General features: G+C 37.5%; 1 long non-coding RNA gene across 1 annotated transcript; it reads right to left on the bottom strand.

Moving 5' to 3' along the window:
• Window positions 1-2708: 2708 nt before the first annotated feature.
• Window positions 2709-12780, bottom strand: LOC117296414. Its single transcript, XR_004519756.1, has 2 exons — window positions 12627-12780; window positions 2709-3492 (listed from the first exon to the last, which is right to left on the bottom strand). It is a non-coding gene; the product is annotated as an uncharacterized LOC117296414 (long non-coding RNA).
• Between the last annotated feature and the right edge of the window lie 2643 nt (window positions 12781-15423).

Below are 15423 nucleotides of genomic sequence, written 5' to 3'. Positions count from 1 at the left end.
CCTCATCCTCCCCAAAAGCTCTTTTCCCTCTAGTGGATGCCCAAGCAGAAGGAATTAAGAGAGATTGTATGTCAACCCCTCTGACAATCCCGGGATGAGACAGCGATCCGTTTAAAGTGCTCTGGAAGCTTTAGCGATATCGGGTGCTACGGTCCATGAAAGAACAAAACACACACACTGCCTCTCCCTCAACCTTGAACGGAGATAAATCCTGCAAAACATCTCCCACACTGCAAAATGTTGAAAGAGTGCACAAGTTGAGCATTTTTCAGTGACATGTCTCTTCTTTCTCCTTCAGAATACAGTCTCCTCAGTCAAGGATGCTTCTTTTATTTGAGATTAAAGAAAGAAAATTGTGGTTTCATGTTTTTTTATATAAAGGTAAACCAGTAGTGGGTGACAAACAGCAGTACAAAACGTATGGTGTGTGTGATTGTAACAAAAAAACTAGCGCTTGATATTACACTGCGAAAAACTGAGGTGTTAAAGTTGACACCATGGATGTTGTCATACTGAAGAGAGAATCAAAATTAACAACATATGGTGTTAAAATAACACCACTGTAGTTGTTTTGTTGAAAAAATCGTTGTCCTTTTTTGGGAGGGTATCAATGTGACAACACCTAGCGTCAATTTCAACGCCCCAGTTTTTGCAGTTCAAGTAGAACAGAGTTGAAATCAAAAAAATAAGCACATTTTCTTTTGGTGGTTTTATTGATCACTATTTTTGACAACATTGTTTCCAAAAACAATTATTATATTGATTAATGTTCATTGCTATAACACAATCTCATTGGATATTATAAATAACAACATCTCGCGTAGATGTCGTTTGAAACATACCACAGCTTCATGGCCAAGCTTCATCATAACTGCCTTGTCAACTTAAACACAATGTATTTTAAACACAATTCAGCCTTTGGCTGCAAAGTTTGAATGTGTTCGATAAACCAATAATAACCCAATTTCCTCAGAGAAATTCAGCTAATGAATGAACACTTATAAGCAAAAATTTAAAACTTGAATCTTGGCATGGCGGAAATGCAATCTGGCACACCACGAAGAGGGCCCAATTTCATAAAGCTGTTGAGCAGAAAAAAACCTGCTTGAAACATTTCTTTGCTTAACAAAAATTGAGTCAGGCACCAGCCACAACAATAAAAACTTAGTGCAATTTTGGCTGGTAACATGTTTCTGCTAAGCAATACTATTTTGTGCTAAGCAAGTTTTTGAATCTCATCGTTTCAGAATGAATGTAAACATGTCTTTTCAAAAAAATTTGATTTGTTTCCTTTTATTCTCTTTAACTTAGATAAACATTTAAAGTCACCTGGAAGTGGTATTTTTTCAAAATAAAGCTTTTGTCACTAATATATGTGTTTTGATGAGTGAAATGTGAATAAACAGTTAACTAAGGTTTTAAAAAATCAGTTCTTATGTTATTTACAAATTTAAGAGTAGACCCCGACCCGAGAGGGCGCTGTTTGTGACGTCAATCGAGGCAGACTTTGCCTGTAATGCGTAGAGTAAACACAATTGCAAAGTACATGTACGGACCAAGTCGTACATTTGTACGTTTTAATTTTTTTTTCTTTTTTTTCGGCAATGCCGACCAGGTGTATTGCTGCTGAATGCAGAAAAACACTTTTTTAAATGTACCAACTCACGACTTGGACGAACACGTACTTTGCACGTGTGTTTACTATACGCATTGCAGGCAAAGTCTGCCTCCATTGACGTCACAAAAGGGGTAGGTGGAGTCAGCCCCCCAAACAACTTTATATATTTTTTTAACATATAAATCGTGACAAACAATTACCAAAAACAATTGTTTTATTGTTCGTAAGCATATACTCTTATGTTTGAAAGAAAAAAAAAAATCTATTTCCAGGTGACTTTAATACTTTGTGATTCCGGATGAACATTAATAAAAAATATTTAGCCAAATAACATCTGACTATTTGAAAATGGACGAAAAAACATCTGACTGTTTATAACTATTGTCTCAAAATTGCACGATGGAGAAAACAACTTATATACAAACCACCACAAGACTAAGAGGAACAGAGAGATTTGATTCGCATTGCATTCCCGCACACCTTACTAGATTGAGCAATAGTTTTCTTTCAATTCAAACAATAAAATAGTTGAAGAATATTCATTACAGCCTACGCAATTCTTTTTCTTCACATACAGTAAAAAAAACAAAAAAAACAGTCCAATGGATGGTTGCCACGAGGAAAGAAAGCTCAAGAACACAAAAACATTATACAGAAATGTTAACTAGAAATAGATTGCTTTGAGACAGGTTTGCCATAGATTTTGTAAAGATTGGACGCCCCAATTGAATTAACCTGAAAATCAAAACGAGTCTGAGACTGTTCTATTTCAAGACTGGGGTGAGCAAACTTTGCAGCTCTTCCTCCTTTCAAACCCACAGACAATTATTACTAATACTTTCCCTCCATTCAAACCACTGCCACAGAGGAGAACTAAAAAGCACTCTATTTTGTCTGTACAGCATTGAAATCAACCCTTGTTCTATCCCAGATGGTTGCGCACACAACCTAATCAAAGTACTACCTCCCCATCAACCTTGAACCAGATACCCTGCTTGTTTTTACAGAATTTATACAATAGCACATTGCCTCTCCCTCAGAAGAGAACAAATTATTTGGGTTTGAGAACCCCAGAATGGATTGATTTCGATTTTTTTGAGCGTGTTGTATTACCCTGCCATAAAAGAGCTGTTCTGATATTGGGATGTATTTTCTTTGGCAGGGATTATGTAGGATAGGGGAAGGTGCAGAGGCTAAGTGCAGTATCAGTGTCCCATATGGAGATCTTTCAAGTGAATTTCCCCTCTAAATTTTCCCCTCTAAAATGGAACGTGTTGATCTAGTTTTGACAATTGGTTGAGATTATTATCTGGTCTAGTTTTGCTTAGAGTGCAGTCGGTGAAGATCAAATTGCTTTTGATTTCATCTGAACTGAAAACGAAACATCTGCTGAGAATACATGAGAAAAGCAACCTGCCGATGAACTTAATTGCGTGCACAAACAGAGCTGTAAATCCTTGACAAAAATAGGTATTCTATAAGGCTTCCATACAGAAATTGAAGGCGGGAAAAACCACACTAGGGAACACGATGATAATGTTATATCGGTAGAAACAGTCAAAGTTTATAGTTTGATGACTAAAAACAACAGCAACGACCAGAATATTAAGACCACCTGCCGTATCACTTTAATTAGGATTTCACACCTTTGGCTATAATAATTGCAGTGAGTAAACCTTTGTTTGTCCAAAACTGTTCAACTGTCACCGTGCCCATTGTACAGGCCAGCCATCTGCCAAGTGCCAGAGTGGTGCCCCAATGTACTGTATTTGGATCTCTTTACAAACACCCTCGTGTGGTCATGACCTTTTACCTTTCTCAGTCAGTCACTGGTGTTTTCTTGTCAGCTTTTATCTCAACACAGTTACATCATCCTGCCAAGATAAAGGGGCGAGCAACAAACAAAAATACTGCTGTTACTCATTGAAACGGAATAAAAGTTGTTAAGTTGTTATTTTATCAAGCATTAAGAAGACAATAGCACTTTACGGTGCCATAAGTACAGTGTAGAGTTTAGTTGCATACACATCCAGGGCTCAATATCCACCAAAAGAGCTTGCAGCTTAAAATTGGTACTGGACAAGATAATTTTTAAAAAGACCAGAATCAAATTGAGAAAAAAAACCCAGTGTACCGGTAGTTGAAAAAGCACTAAAGAGAATATTGATCTTGTTTGTCTTGTGGCCATTTCTTTCAAACTGAATAGAATTGACCGATCCATTAAGCTCCGCCCAATTGCGTATTGACCAATCACAACGCAACAAAGGTCAGACAAATAAGGTCCGACATGTGTGCGCTTATCTTGGCGCGCGCGGCAGAGTTGTGCAGAAAGGCATTGGAGAGCCCCCATGTTCTTGCTCACACGTGCGTCGTGGCCGGAGCCTACTGGATCGGTCTATTGAAATATATTAATCGACTCAATATCAACATTTGAACATAATTTGTCAAATTTAAGTTGAGTGAGTTAATATCATGCGGTCAAGTGAAGATGGAGCTTTGACATCATGGGTCAAAGTAATGGGTGAATAGTGCTGCCATCAGGTATCTTAAGTGATGAGTCAATGCACACTAATATCATGTGAAAACTATCCTGGTGTACCATTATAACATCAAACAAATTGTTGGATTTCTTGTTATTAAATTTCTCAAATATGAAAGCATTTCAATTGAAAAAGATTGGTGATTTGTCACATTCTAAAGTAATTTAGAAACGTGACCTAACACCTCATGCTATATCTCCCAATATTTTGGGAGTTGGTTCATATATTCCAAACTTTTAGATTAATTTTGGTTTGACCAAATACGTGTTAGCACTGTTTACTCACTACTGGGTAAAACCAAAATTATTATTCTTTATCTCGATGCAAATTTCCATCTAACCAATCTACTAATTTGTAATATTCAATAATCCTGTTCAGGTTGCAGTACACAAATCATACATCCCCCTTTGAGTAAAAGTTGATAAAAAGAAAGTGACTTTTGTCCTAGTGGTGTTAGTGACCCTCTGGAACAGGATGTTGTTTGCTGTTTCATTTTTGTAGAATATCACAACATGATTTCCGTTTATCCTTGACGGTTTATATTGATTCCTGTTTCATAAACAGTTCAATGTTACAGAAATTGAAAGGAAGAGGTTAGTAGAGACAAACCATGAAGGATTTGACACAAAAATATGTTTTCAAAGAAGTATTTCGAAGATCAGCTGAAGTCAAGTTTAAAAAATAAGTTCTGAACAAAGATAGAGACTTTTAGTACAGGCCAACAATGAAAATCAGATTTAGGCAAAACGAAGCATGGGAAAGCAGGGGATGGGATTAAATTATCCCTTTGTCTATCCGGCAAAATTCTTGCTTTCAGGGAAGAACAACTTGTAACATGACAAATAAAGTTGGTTTGCGTTAGCAATAATTAGAAAACCATACGCAAGCCACTGGCATTAGAGTTTCTGCGCGTGTTTTGCAGGTGGTCAGGTGAACACACCACGAGTGGTGAGGCACTGATGTGGAGTGTGCGTATGTGGTTCGAATATACTGATCAAAGGGCACTACAAACAATCAATGGACTGACTTTTTCAGATGATTTTGCACCTAATGCCTTTGTCAAAGACCTGTTCCTTTCATATACCGACCAATATTTGTGAAGATGGATTATACGCTCTTTAGGCCTTTCATCTCTCTCCGAGATGCTGTTTGTTCAACCGGGCGTGGGATGATATTCGGTTGTTTGATAAATTGGCTTTCCAATAGTGTAATCGTGCTTCAAAAAGACCGACTACATCAAAAATGAGCCATTAAAATCTGCAAATATCAATGAGAGTACATGTTTAGAGACGTGTCTTAATTGAGTTTCATTGAAAACAAAAAATTATGACTAGAAACAACAGCCTTTTAATCCCGCACAGGTAAAAAGATTTTAATCCTGAACTAACTGGTTACAGCTGTCCGACACACAACATGATGTCATATCGCCGCTACAGACAACATATCAACGCTTTTATTTCCTGATCAACCTCAAGCGAAAAAAGTTAAGGGATACGTTTTGATCAGGGTAACTCCCAGGATGTTTAAAATCCTTGCAGTGACCTCATCATGACCTCAAGGTAGACAATCACATAACGACATAAGATAAATAGCGTTTGAAGATTACCAGAGGAAATTACACCTACAATACAGGAAGCATTAGTATGTGGGTTGAGACAGATAAACAAAATTATTATGACACTGTATTGACCATGGACAGAGTCAACCATTGGGTCACATAATTCAATTTTTCAAAAAAGAACTTTCTTTAAAGACATGAAATAGCAGTCAAGATCTTGATTATTAAGTCTAGACCTTGAAGATGCTATGAAAGTACTCCACACACTGGTCATGTCCATGAATTCATTCATTGAAGGTCAAATGCCTCTAATTAAATATCAAGTGAAATGTCACCTGATCAAAATGTCCCCTTCTAATCTGCTGAATTTTTCCGCTACGATACAAACTTGCAAGGACGATTTTTCAAATGGCCAGGTTTTAGGTTTCTAGTAGTGTGCATTAACTTTAAAACATTCAACACATTGGTTCCCAATTCTGTAGAGAGCCACCCGGCCTCAAACACAAAACTGATATATACAGTGAAATGTACACTGATCAGGAACAGACAATATACATGACAAGACATTTTTGTGTTTAAAGTAAAACTTTCATTTAAAAAAAGTCCCTTTGCATAATGGTAATTAAAAGTATTACAGAACAACCTCAGGACTTATCTCATGAACCTTTCAATGAATCACTAATTAGTGATTAGTGATCACGTTCCACAGAAGATCGAATGCCAAGAAGCTGGAATAAATGCTGGCTGTTTATCAGATTGGCTTTTGTCAATTTGCAGTTGACTTCTGATTATTTCCTGTTCGTTTACAGTGGTCACGATTTTCTAATTTCATCAAATCAGGCAAATTACCTGAAGTAAGAACTGTGTGCGTAGCCTGTGTCCGTTTCAATGTATTTTAAATGATGTTATAAGGCATTTAAATGATATCAGATATAAGTCACATGTTGTCATTGAAAAGCCTGTCAAAACTATGCGTTCCTGCTCCAAAACTGCCCCCTTACTTATACCATGCAAGCCTTGTACTTAATCAAACATTTAGGGACCACTTTGGTCCTATATGTGGAGGAAACAAGCTGGCACACTTCAATGTATTCCAATGTTCCAATACACAAGAGACTCGCACGTTTTATTCTAAGACCCAAACACAGTTAGGTAATTGTGCATTTCTATTTCTACATCTCGGATATGTCAAAGCATCTTCCAAACTTTGTTTAAATTCTACTTTTTCTGAATTTTCTGATTGGCACAATATAAATGTAATGATTGTCTATTTTATTGGCTGATTGATTGATTGATTGATTAATTGAATTGAATTGAATCGATTGATTGATTGTAGTACTATTTGCATAAAATGTCAACCATTTACTCATGATTATACAACTTGAAATAACAACTTCATGTCTTAAAGATTACATAACTATTAATGCCTTAAAACCCAAGTAAAACATCTTTAAAACTAGAAGCACCAAAACGTCTCTCAAGCCAGCTTCAAACTAAAGTGCACTACAAAAACAGCCACCCTCAAAAAGCTTTTAAATCCAAATGAAATAGTCATACTAATAGCAAAAAAAAGCAAAGCCTTGAGAGAAAGGACAGTTTTTAATCCCCTTAATGAATGATGACATTGAATGAGTTGCTGGTATTACCCAAAACCAACCAACCGCTAAATATAATTTACAAAAATTCATTACTGCTGGATGACAAGTGCGACCGGTTCATCAAAACCTTGAGTAATAAAGTCTCATAAGCGTCAGTACCACTAGAAAATACAATCCAAACATGAAATAGTTACCTGCTCTTTAGGCTAATCAAGGACAATGGATCTTTATTAATGAGTGTACTCTGCTGTAATGAAAAGATCGTTTTAGTAATCAATTATCTTCTTATCTCTTCGTCCTTTTGTGTCAATGACCAAGAATTTTATCGCTGATTTTCAATGCGTTTTCACCTCAGCAGGGTATTAAAAAAAACGTGAACACTGGTCAAAACAAGTGCATGTAATGACATCAATTATTTAAAGTTGCCAAGCGAGGTCAATATGGCTCCAGGTTCTACAAGTCCAAGGTTTCCACTAGGTCAGAAAGTCAAGGAACAAAACTAGAAGCAGCCTGTACACACATATACACACAGTATATGGCTGACTCAGAATCAAACTTGACTTTGGCACCAATGACATTCATCATGACCTCAACCTCAACCCTTCAGGATGAAATTTGTTACAACAACTCATAACAGTTTTCTCCTTTAAGCAATGATTACTCAATGCTGAGGATATAACTTTGTGCTAATAACACTATTAGTAAGTAGAGGTCTAAGTTCAAGTCTCACAAAGTATTACAGGTGCAGGGAGAGTGAGGCTTTGTGGTTTGGTCAACTGTTCAACTTCCGGACAAGTAAACAGCCCGAGGTAACTATGACCCAATCAGCTGCTCTTGAAGCATTTCAACTATGTTTAAACCACAACTACAAAAACATGATCACTTTCTATCCAGCCCCCTGTACATCAGAAGTTTATAACCAGAATTTAAGGGCAAAATGTATATTCTTTACTAAAAACCAAACTATTTTGAACAGATGCCAGCACTTTGTCATCACTGGTGTATCTTGAGTCTGCTTTGCATGGGAAGCTCTAGTTTGGACAATTTGTTTAGGAGGGAAGTAAATAATTGAGTCACAAATGTCATCAATCACATCTTTGAAAACCTAAGCATTGGGAATTAGGTGTGAAGGAATACTCCCATCCTCCCCTCCCCAGTCCACATATCGCTCCTTCCTCAACTCCACAGACCACTCCCCTTTGCTAACTGTATCCTAGTCTAGTCTACAAGTCTACAGACCACTCCCCTTTAATCACTTTATCCTCCTCCCTCAAGTCTACAGACCACTCCCCTTTACTCACTCTATCCTCCTCCCTGAAGTCTACAGACAACTCCCCTTTGCTCACTGTATCCTTCTCCCTCACGTCTACAGACCACTCCCCTTTAATCACTGTATCCTCCTCCCTCAAGTCTACAGACCAAACCCCTTTAATCACTCTATCCTCCTCCCTGAAGTCTACAGAACACTCCCCTTTGCTCACTGTATCGTCCTCCCTCACGTCTACAGACCACTCCCCTTTAATCACTGTATCCTCCTCCCTCAAGTCTACAGACCACTCCCCTTTAATCACTGTGTCCTCCTCCCTCAAGTCTACAGACCACTCCCCTTTACTCACTGTATCCTCCTCCCTCAAGTCTACAGACCACCAGTATACCAGTATAGTCCCATTGCATATGATGACACACTCTCAAAAAGGAGGCAGATCATTGGACAATAGCTGTTCTCTGTGCATAAAAACGTGCGCATGACCTCAGTGTACCTGTAGCGTTTTGCGTTACGCAAGGGGGAGCTAATAATTTCTTACACAATACACAACACGCCTCTGAACAATGCGCATAACTTGGGGTGTCAACTGTCTATTGTGCATGTTTGTATATGATTTTGACACCCAAAATAACACCCAGGATAATATGTGAGTACGCTGCGTGTATTGCAAGGGGTCTGTTTATGTGTGTTGTACTGCATATAGCCATGAATAAAGACTCTGCAATGGTTCAAACATCAGGCCAATAACTGAATTGTTCAATTGTTTTGTACAAAGTTTCATACTTATTACCCATAAGATGAGGCTCAAGTAAAATTCAACAAAATCCTCACTATTGCGCTGTGACTGGTTTGCTTGAACTCTTCTTAAACACATCTTTGTCTTGATTGTCACTAATAGAGAGGGAGCGTTTGGGGAGGCAGGTTTACTGTCAGTTTAAAGTACTCTTCCCTAAGGACCTCTTTAAGACATTGACATCTTCTCTATCTCCTACACACACAGTCACTTACTGTCTCATCCAGAGATTTATCAAGGCCGCAAACTGAGAAATGTCATTCAGAGGAAAAGCCATCAAATATTGAAGGAAGAGTTCATCCTCAGGAAAATATTACATCCATTCTCGATCAACTTCCTCAAGGCTCAAGAAAGGATACTTTGGTAAAGAACAGGATTCTGGGCCAATATTAAAGCCACCTGGTGGCAAATTCGCATTTTTATCAACATTTCAGCGCCATTCTTAAAATGTTCACCAGCAGTACTAACATCTTAACATCTTACTCCACACCACACATTATCACTATTATGAATAACCATCAAACGTAACAATTATCATCCATATTTTGGGGGTTAGAATTTTTTTCAAGAACTATGCCCCAAACAAGGCTATGAAAGCCCCAAACAAGGCTAAGAAAGCCCCTCATTTGTTAAGATATGGGACCAGTTCTCTCTAAAATGAGTTGGTTGAAAATAAGTAGAAATTTTATTGGTTTGTATAGATACTTCATGATGATCCTGAGATAGTGATGCGTTTTTCAGCCTCCTCAAATAGGGAGAATCAACACTTGACTTTCCGGAGGTCTGCATTATTTCAAAAACCATACTGCCATAGTTTTCCACAATGACGTAGAATATACATCTCACTTATATCTCTCCCAGGGAAATAGCACCATCATGTCGGTCACCCCCCTCTTTCCCAACAAACACAACCCCCGTTTCATGTAGATCCAGTGATGAAACATGAAACAGTACTAGACAATGCCAATATCAAGGTCATCCTCAAAGTGATACGGGAAAGAAATATGCGCTGAAAGAGTTGTTGTTGCGGGGTAAGATAGTTCGCTTAGTAAGATCTCATCTGCGGAGGTCAGTGACCAGGAGCACAGTGTAACATCAAATTTATCGAGCATTGTATTGTTGGAATCATCAGCGTGGATGAATGAGCTTATAATTTGAGTTGACATCAGATTGCACTTGGACTAGGCTGCAGGTGCTGCTTTACAGCATCAACATTATTTTTGATTTCTATCTGTTTTCACTATTATTTTATGAAACTAGATAATAGAATGTGCGGTGAATGCATCATGTTTATGTTGCATGGGTAATAAGAAAAGCAAATTGGACAAATCTGAAGTTGAGTCACTTTCATTACAATATGAACATGTATGAATTTTATCATGGTTATAGAAATCATGACACACTAGTGAAGCTGTTTTTTTCTTTTTTGATTGTACTGTTGCCAACAAAAAGAACCCACAAATTATATTAATCGTTTCTGTTTTTCCTTCTTTTCTTAGGTGTAATGTAGAGCTTAATTTTGTTGCTTGATATGGAATTGCCTTCGCAGTCTTTCTTGGAGAATAACGTTGTTTCATTTGGCCATTTTGTTGTAATGTATCAGTGTCTTGAACTTTCTCTCTTGCTTCTGCTTGATGTAAGACATGTTAGATCATTCTTATTATAATTCCTTTCTGTTCTTACACAACAAACCACTTTAAGCCTTACAGTTGACATGCACCTTACCATGTCCGTAGTAACTTTGGACATAGTTTCTTCACAAAATGACATGATGTCAGAGAAAACAATTTCAAATCAAGGGTAGAAACACAACACAAAAAAAAACTCAATGAAAATGAAAAGCTTTTGTATATGACATTTCGGATATGTTGAGAGTTGATAACTTGTATCACATCAAAAATATGTGCCTCATTTGTCCTCCAGTAACATTAATAATGAGGCCGTTGGGTGGTATGAACATACCCCGTACCATGAAAGAGATTACAAATCCAACCATTAATAGTACAATGTTTCTTTAAACAAGTCTAATAAATCAAGCAGGGGACATTAATATGCAAAATTAATGTCTATATCTCGTATAATAAAAAAGAAAGAAGATAAAAAAGGGAATGTCTAGCAGTTAAAAATCTTCTACAAAGCCACTTCAGCCAAGCTAAGCCATCCCCCTCCTTGACATGCACAACTCTACACATCTGTACATAGAACAAGCCCCACTTACAACTACACAAAACCTATCACCAAAAATAAGAACTTAAAAAAGAACATCACATAGTCTCTAGCCATAGATAAAACCACAAGGTAGCCTTATGAAGCTGCATTAATAGCAATATGCCCTGCCCTATTTACATCCATCAAGAAACTAGCGAACAAAATAGAAAAATTACACCAATTTCCCGTCTCGATTCTCATCTACCTATAAATAAATCCCCCAGTCTCACTCATGGCCTCGACATTAATATTTGGGGTATTTCTAGTTTACATCATGTGATGCAGCCACGGGTATATTTTAACAAGAGGAAGAAAGAAAATATTAAACAAAGTTGTAAAACAAAAAACCTTGAAGATCATGAGGTGGGTAACAACTCAAGTATGCATAATCGAGTAAGGGCATGGCGGGTCACCAAAATGTCAACGCTAATGTCATGAACGCCATGGTAAATTATCTCAAAAACGGAAATTACTTAACGAGACCTTGTATGTCAATCCCTCTAGAGTTTGGTGATGGACAGCGGATTTACGTAGGAAGTTGTACAAGGTCTGACTTCAAAGTAAAACTGAGTATAGAGATACTCTGTGATAAGGTTTCTTAAGTCTTAAGCATTTTCATTCAAGTAAATCATTGGAGAAGCTTTTATCTGAGAAGAGAAAACAAGGTTTTGTGATCCCCTGATGTTGTAGATGACAGCCTTGAGGCCTTGCATATTCTCATTTAACCATTATACAGTTTCCTTGAGACTTCACTCTTGAAACACACATGTAATGGTTAATTTATATGCAGAGAAATGCATTGAAAGGGATGTCAAATTGTCACATTGCTGCAGTGTACAAAATAAACCAATGTGCTGCACTGTACAAGTACACATAGCGCACAAGCGGTCAAATTGTACAAATTGCAGCAGTGTCCAAACTTTATGGTCAAAATGGTCAAGTGCCAGCAATATGGCAATTGTTAACTGGTTACACTCCCTACTGCTGTTTTTGTTGGGCCTGCAAAATCAACACATCAACTGCAAGACACCAGCACAACCTTACCTAAATTTGATACTTTCTGATGACTCCATCTCGACAAGCAGTGAAGAGAGTTTTACCATGGCAACAGAGTGAATAAATGGGGTCGCAGTCTGATCCAGTGAACTCCAGTAAGTCATTGGACTCTTTAGGTTTATAGAGGAAACAGGATCCATCAGCTGTAGGGAGAAAAGAGAAGTGTCAAGTCATACAGGGATTGGATTAACTTGCTAAACTCCATCCAGGAAGGGGGGGGGGAAGGTTCAAACACTGAGGAACTGGTTAGTGGGACACTGGAAACTATTGGAATTATTTATAAATCTGAACCTGTGTATTTTGTGTGTGTAGTGCAGAGTCGCCAACATGATGGTGATGTTGCAACATTTGCATCTTGCAATCAGTGAGATTTTGTACAACAATCAGGGAGATATGTAAAATTACATTCAACATACCAGGAACAATGATTCCATAATCAGGAAGATTTTCAAATTTGTTTAACAGAACAAGGAAATATTGTTGTTTTTCAGGAACTTTCTTCAGAATCAAGGAGAGTTGGCAGCTCTGGCAGTGTGTCCCTGCTCCCCAAAAGCCCCTTAAATAAACAAAATGAAACCACTACATGGCAGGATTGCATACTAACCCCTATGATAATCTACATGCCCGTAAATTGCACTTTAGTTCAGATGAAATTAGCAATGATTATTGAAAGGTATTTTTGTTTTTGTCTTAATATTTCCACAGCCAGATGTACATTATATACAGTTAGCAAAAAACTCAATTAAGAGTACTTTGGCCAGTAATTTATAAATGCTCAAGCAGCTAAAGAGTTTGCTTAGCACCTTTCAGCGGGACTAAAATGACATCTTTGAGGAGCAATTCCATTTTGTTGTTGCAAAGGGTACTTTTCAAGAGAAAGGTCTTGGAGAAAAGTTCAACGAGGCAAGGCCATGACCATGGCCTCTGTGGATTTCAGACCAGGCTAGACTTAAATGGACTGAGACCGAGACTAAGATTACAAGCTGTTATTGTTCAAACCAAGCCAGAGACCAAGAACTAAACCTTCAGAAACAGACCTAATGAAAACAGACCCAAGATCAACAGAATCACACAAATAAACGACCAATATGGCATTGTCTGATATCGTATTCTTATTCAATAGACAAGGAAACAATAACTGTTTTTTCACATAACGCATAATGACCTCGTGAAGAAGGAAGAGTTGAGAAATCTTAAAATCTCAAACACTTGCGGCGGGAGAGAGATCATTGCAGCATAACAACAACACATCCTGAATGCGTCATGTTTGGTGAGGCTTTGAACACTGAAAATAGAACAATCAACTCTGCTGTTCCTAATTAGTAAACCAAAAAGGTAAATAAATAAGCAGCGTGTGTTGTATGGAGATTGGAGATGGCACAGGAAGAGCGTGGCAGCAGGCTATGTTGGGCTGTCAGGATTGGAAGTAGTACAGGAGGTTGAAAGGTGAACGCCAGGTTAACTCTGGCCCGCACATTTCACTTTTACATCGGTACACAATTGTTTTCGGAAAAGTTAGCTTAAGATAACTTGTTAAGGAAACTAACCAGAAATTTGACTAGGTCAAAGTTATCTTGTGACCGAGTAAACTTCGGCTCGTATGACTGTTAACTTACTTTGAAAAAAATTAACTCCTACATCTACGTTGACTTGAGCTGGTAAAGGGCACCCTATAAAGGAATTGTAAATTTCTTGGCATATTTCAAGGGCACCAAGGCATTGACTAGGGGCGTGGAGGAAATTGCCTTTGTGCCTCCATGAAGTAGCGATTTGATTTGCTCAATTTTTAAGCTTTTATTGGCCTTTCCCAAAGTGGCTCTGATGGAAATTTACAAGAATCAAAGAAGGAGCTCCGAGTGCCATCAATAAGTATTAAACAATTTTGATATACAAATAAGAATTTAAAAGTACAAAACCATCACCAACGGCATGTAAAAATAATTTAGATTTATTTGTATAACAATTATTTCTACATGCAAACTGCTTCCATGCGCACACAACAAAACAAATGTTATGTACTTAGATGGCACTGCTTGTACTTAAAAAGACTTGTCTGCAAACATCTCCCGCAAACAAAGCACTTCACTAAAGCTGGCAATGTTTTGACATGGTATAATTTTTATTTAGATTCCAAACACTTTGAGATGTTCAGCATTCACAATGTGTATTGAGGTTACACCGACTTGATTTTTTGAAAACACAAGGTAAGTTCAACTCCATAGCTTCAGATTAAGTTGCTTAGAGTATGTTGGTATAACCCTTCATGAGTAACTCCTGGTGCAATAAAGCATGGAAACTGTTTTGTTCTTAGTCATCTTTTAAGACATGACTATGTCTCTTTATTGTTACCCAAATACTGCTGCAAGCATTCTTACACAATCAAGGCATCATGAACATGTTACCCTTATTCTCCATCAACTCAACTGGCTTCCAATTATTCAACCCATTCAATTAAAAATTCTTCTGCTGACTTTCAAACTCGTTATGGTCAGTGTCCTACATATATCTCTTAGAATTCATCAAAAGAAAAGTTCACATCCTCTCACCAACAAGTCATCTATTGCAAACTATGATAAAGGCTCACTTACTCAAATCTCTGTTAAAAAAATCCATTCTGCAGCTTGTTCATTTCTTTACCTTTCTCATGTTTATTATGTGCTTTTTTTTGTTGCATTATTTTTGTAACTTTGTATCATTGTAGTTTGGTGCCTTTGTAGTTTGATGCGGTTACCCTGGTTTTACTTAATAGACTTCTAGGAAATCAAAAGCATAGCTCTGTAGAACA

Source organism: Asterias rubens, chromosome 11 (genome assembly GCF_902459465.1).
Source record: "Asterias rubens chromosome 11, eAstRub1.3, whole genome shotgun sequence".
NCBI lineage: Eukaryota > Metazoa > Echinodermata > Asteroidea > Forcipulatida > Asteriidae > Asterias > Asterias rubens.
This window is presented reverse-complemented; position numbering and strand designations above follow the sequence as displayed.